Raw genomic sequence first — 6000 nt, forward strand, 5'->3', positions numbered from 1 at the left:
AAAGCTTTATTGATATTTAGCTGCACTTGGCTTGACTCACAAAGGTTTGGTTTCTTAAATGATGACCCTCACAGGCTTTCTCAGAAACCAGTGACCCTTGGTCAAATCAGAGCCAAATGTTCAACTTTCATTATTTTAAATCTGTAAAAATGCACTGTAGAATAGTTCGCTCTAATAAAGACCAGCTGAAGGTGGATGCCCATTATATTGCAATCATATTCTCCGAGTCTAAATTTAATAACCAGTAATGTAGTTTGACAGGCAGTCTCGGTAGATCTCTCCACAGTAGTTCTGACTTTGACCGGAAGTAAAGATGAGTTAAAGCAAGGTTATATGAAAGCCTGTTGAAATCTTCAGGCACTAGCCTGCCTCAACTTGAAATATTAGCGTTGTCATTTTACTCAATTGATTTTTTTTTTCATTGATTAAATACTTATGGCAGAATTGATCTAAGCCATACCTTGCCTATAGGATTTTAAATTTATTTTTAAGCTAGTTGATGGAAAATTACATCAACATTTCTGTCAAATCGTATATACGTTTTAAGGGGATAGGAAGTTATTAGTGTGTAGATTTTAATCTTCGTTATTCAGTAGAGCGTTGCGGCCTTCAGCTTTTAGAAAAGCACAGAGTAAAAAAGTGTTTAATGCGAGTGTAGGCTTAACCTATACAGTTACTGTATGTCATGTTCCTTGTAAATTTACTGTTTGTATACAGTTACTGTAAGCAGAGTAAAAATAGTTGCCTGACCATTCTCCAACTTGAAACAGGATAGGTGAACTTGACAAAACTAGCATAATTTGAAACTGAATTAATGCTATGATGAGACAGAAGATTTGCATGACAATTATGTTAAAAATAATGTTGAACAACACTAAACAGCTCCATACTGCCTACTAGTGCATTTACACTTTGGGGAGCTGTTAGATAAGAATGTCCTGTAGCAGATGTAGGAAGGAATTATATTTGTATTAAATAGTTTTTTTTTTATGAAGCAACCAATTAAACTGAGTATTACAAAAAAAAAAAAATCTTACTTATTGAAATGTTTTTGGTATAGGCCCTAATCAATCATTTGAAATGGACCTAGTCTTATTTCACACCTGTTTACCAACTTAACTAAAAACATTTTTACAATAACCGTTCTGCACGATGAAAGTTATACCGATATGTACAATCTTTTAGATGATCCTCGATCGTATAGCGTGTCCATTAAAATGCATGGTAGTTGAGTGTAACCAGGGGATAATGGTTGACAATGGATGTGCAAGTGAATATTATACGAATTCAGGGTCCGTTCATTTCAGCCAGTCAACACCAGATGTCAGTAAAGCGTCTACATCACATCTTATTGCACTAGGCTCATTGGTCAAACACAAGCTAAATATCCTGTTAGACCAGTGGTTCTGAACCTTATCAGGCCGTGACCCCTAAAATTATATTTGAACTGGGGACCCCCCCCCCCCCCACACACACACCCTGACAAGCACTTGGAAATTTTACTCTGTTCCACAGATAAATATTGTGAAAATAGCAGATCTACAAGCTTGTAGATTGGCTATTTTCACATTTCTTGCCTCTTTATCCTTATTTTTTTAAACAATTTGGACAATGTTTCTTAAAAGACCTTAAATTGTCACTTCACTGTCATATGGGGACCCCCCCAAAATCATGTGAGGATCCCCCTGTGGGTCCCGACCCACAGGTTGAGAACCACTGCGTTAGATGACAGGAGATTTAGTAATAGCCTACTACTACCGACACGTTCATGGTTTTCAGGGTAAATTACGGGTATCGTCCTTAGTGTTAGTGTTTGCTCATTCCCAGGCGTTCATGCGCGTTTGTCCATCTGTAGAAAGCAAGACATTATATAAACGTACAGGTCGTCGGGTTCATTGTCCAAGTGTGTGTGCACACGTGTGTGTGTGTGTATATATATATATATGTGTGTATATATATATATATGAGAGATCACTGTATCTATATACACATACATACAGTACTGAGATGGGGCATTTGTCTATAATGTTTATATAGAAAGTTCATGTTTGGGAAAAACTTGTCTTTATCACTTTATGTACCTCACCCTCCCATATTTCATCATCTCTCTTCCCCCCTTTCCTCTTCCCACTCCCCCCCCCCCCTCACCGCCACCTGTCTCCTGTAGGACTCCAGACCAGAGCTACACCTTGATGTCTCTCTAATGTTCTGCCAGCAGCTTCTGAGACGAGATGTAAGACAGTCTCCTGGATGGAGCCTGTGAACAGAGGAGGAGTATTGTGTCCTGCCATGGTAACGACCCTGCGAGCTCTACAGCTCTGCTTTTCACTCTGCCATTTAAGAAATAGAGACATTTTCTCCAGGAGAACGGCAGCGTTTGATTTCACATCCGATACAGTGTTGAGAAATGTTGAGATTGATTTGTGTGTGTGTGTGTGTGTGTGTGGGTGTAGGACTGAACAGAAGACCTTGACAAGAGCCACAGGAGAGTGGAGTGGATGAGTGAGACTGGCCAATGAGTGAGTGACAGTGTAAGTACAGCCAAGATGATAGAACATTGATCTATATGCCTCTCTCTCCTTCTCTCCCTCCCTCTGTCTGTCTATCTCTTTCACAACAGAGGTGCATGCATTAAATGGGACAATTTTGTGCTTCATTTTAGGTTCATAGAATGTGCAATACAAGATGTTCACTTCATGTGCAATAAAGCATTACTTTGTATATTTTAAAAATACAGTTTTTGTCGTCTTATTTGTGTGTTCTTAATGATACATTGAGAGTTATTGTGCCTCCACAGTCAGGCCTCTTTGTGTTTATTGGTTGTGTATTCTCATGCATTGTTTGATCCAGTGAAAATAAATATGACTTTGTTGAGCGTCGCACCATTACGCACCAAGTATAATTCCTGTGCATTTATTGTTCTTGGCGGATTAATGAGTTTCTGAGTGAGATTCTGATTCTGTTAACATCCTGCAGGGGGAAATTCAGTCATTGCAGCTAAGATACATAAATGTGGATGCACAAGGGTCCATAAAAAAATGGATTAATTGATTATCAAGCATAGTATCATCAGTACATCTAATCAACAGTAATATGAATCAGCGTAGCTCTGGTCCATATAGCATTACAAGAACTCCTTCTAACGCTATGGACCAGAGCTAGAATCAGTGCTACTGTGCTTATGAGAGTAAATATGTGTAGTACACAAAGTAATGCTGTATAATAGCAGTGCAAGTTCATTCCATATAAATATATCTGTATTAAATCCTTCGTGACATGTCACTTTAATGTATAAGGCTAGTTCAGTACACTATACTTTGTAAGATTACCCAGGCTTGAATCACTCTTAAGTCCTTGGGACCATTGGAGTAGATTGGGGTTGAAGGGTCGAAGGCGGATAGCATAGGATTTAGGGACAAATGGCAGATGGTAAGGTCTCACCATTTGAGGCAAAGCCGAGAAGTCATTTGGGTACAGCAGGGTAAAAAAAAACGCACAACAGGGATTGAGGTCTAAAACTAGTATATTACATAAATGCAGGCTCTTTTGCCAGGAGTGTGTTTTTGTAATAAGTGATGAAATGAGTGTGTAACATTATATTCACTGTGTGTGTGGGGGGGGGTGTGTGTGTGTGTGTGAGTGTGTATAACAGACACACCGACCCAGCAGCGAATCGTGACTGAATCATCCCCCTAGTTTTAAGTCTGCGCATGTCGGGTGTGTGTGTGTGCCGTCATGTGGGCTCATTGTTTACATGCCCGAGTCCAGCTTGGATTTCATTGCATTGTGGGCGTGTGTAAGATTATGCATTTGGGAACAAACTGGGTAAAAAAAAAAAAAAAATTGTTACCCCGAAAACCTGATTTTTCATGAGGCTATGGGTAACGTGGCAGTCAGTCACGACTCACGACGTCTACACCGTTTCAGCACCGCGGCCAGCTCCTCCTGCGAGAACAAAAGATGGATTTGCATCCCTTCATGTCAGGGACCATCTGCCTTGTGCACGACCGACGTGGAAAAAGCATAAAAGCAGGGCCATACGCGAAAGCTAACATCTGTTGCCCTGGCTGGCTGTCTGCTACACGTTTATATTCTATTTTGTGCTAGGCTATATCATTTCATATAGGATAGGACAACTATTCTGTTGATATGATTGGTTGGTTGATTGAATACTTTATTAACAGTTTGCAAAAAAGGCACCATAAGTACAGTTCTATACAAAATGATGCAAAAAGGATTAAACGCCAAGAAAGCACTATGGCCATTGGGGTCCATCTTTATTCAATTCATCGAAACATTTAATGACATACAAATATACAATAGGCTATGCAAAAACATCATATAAACGAGTGATTAAAAAGAAAAATATGTACAGTAAACAGCTCTATCCTCTATTATTTCCCCCCTTATTTTGCATGGAGCAATAATAGCCTACAATTGAATTACCTAATGTCTGTAGAATAGATTAAAATTCAAAGATAATATTTCCTTGGATTTTAGCTCATATGTTTTTTTTATAGATTGACTAAGGTTACGTTAGGTTATGTGCGTGTTTATGGTAAGACATGTATAATATTCACTGTATTCAGTATCATAAATAGCCTATTTAAGATGGCCTACAGTACATATAGACTATATGTAGTTTTTACAAATGTGATTATTTTTCTATTAGGTATTTATGTTGTCACCCTTTGAGCCTTGGTAGCCAGGCTCAAAGGGTGACAACATAAATACCTAATAAATAAATACCTCAAACCATCAGGTCCTGGTTTGAGGTCCTTTTTAGCGACGGTCCCCGCCGTTATGGACATCACGGCTTGTACAACCCAAGGGAGGAGGATGGAACTGAGATCGACAGGGGAGGGAGACACCGGCTTACGACGTCAAAGGAGGAGTAGCTACCCACACACACACACACACACACACACACACACACACACACACACACACACACACACACACACACACACACACACACAGTCACACACACATACACACTCACGCTCACACACGCAGACAGAGAGAGGGAGGGAGGGAGACAAGAAGCAAAACCGGGAGCCAAGCGACTCTCTATGTAATCTATTGTGAGGAATTCAAATTATAACACTTAACGCCCTTTTAAAAATCCGGCGAAATTTGTTTTTTTTTCCTATTTGGAGATCTATTTATTTCAGTTAATTGGGCTGGTGTCTGTAAACAGTACGTATAGCAGGAGGACGAGGCTCTGTCAACAAAGAGCAGAAAAAAAACAAGAGGAAAATCAAGACAAAAAACACGCTCATGCCGGATAAAGGACCGTCGCTGGATTTGTTAGTTGCGTTGCTATAGGAGGTAGGTCGTATTAGAACTTGTTCTACTAATATTATTCACACACACGTCTATGTAATATTATATATAGTATTTTTATTTTTTTTGGTTTTTAGTCTCAAAATAAAGCAAGGAAAGACGAGAGAGGAAATTACAATATTCACAGATTTCGTCATTGAGGAACCAGGTTTATTTTTTTTATTTTTTTGTCAAATGTGAAATCATATAATCGGGTCATTGTTTTTGCCAACCTATATCTTGACAAAGAGACCGCGGGGGTCGGTGTGTTGACACGCTGTCACATCTCTATGTATTTCACTATGATCAGCCCCAAACGCACGAAGGAAGGGCGCCACAACAAAGGATTCTGTTTGACTTGAGCCAATGTTTATTTATTGCGTTGAACAGTAACCTAAATATTTGACCAAGATGCTGCCCGAATTGAGAGAAAACCTTATATGTCATCCCTACAGCTATGAATTATGATTATTGATTGCAAACAGTGACATGCCGAGATCATTACACATGCGAGATCACGATTTTATGGCCATATAGCCTACTACTAAATCATCCAATATATATTTTTAATATGTTTTCAGATTTATTACGGGAGTCTGGCCTATAAACAATCTGTTTAAATGTTTAGAAGCTGATAAATTAATTATTTCAATCTGGTTTTCATTTTCATTTAAT

At 39.0% G+C, this 6000-nt stretch overlaps 1 protein-coding gene across 2 annotated transcripts in view; it reads left to right on the forward strand.

The window, feature by feature from the left end:
* The window catches only part of rprd2a (regulation of nuclear pre-mRNA domain containing 2a), a 28821-nt gene extending 26184 nt beyond the window's left edge, over positions 1-2637 (forward strand). The window contains exons 11-12 of one of the 2 annotated variants that reach the window (XR_013934079.1): positions 2168-2292; positions 2454-2637. The gene's annotated coding sequence lies outside the window, so the exon portion shown is untranslated. The remainder of the gene's footprint in view (positions 1-2167; positions 2293-2453) is intronic. The other variant, XR_013934080.1, reaches the window with a different exon arrangement.
* The last annotated feature ends 3363 nt before the right edge of the window (positions 2638-6000 follow it).

This window comes from Gymnoscopelus braueri (genome assembly GCF_963280865.1).
Source record: "Gymnoscopelus braueri genome assembly, chromosome: 11".
Lineage (NCBI taxonomy): Eukaryota > Metazoa > Chordata > Actinopteri > Myctophiformes > Myctophidae > Gymnoscopelus > Gymnoscopelus braueri.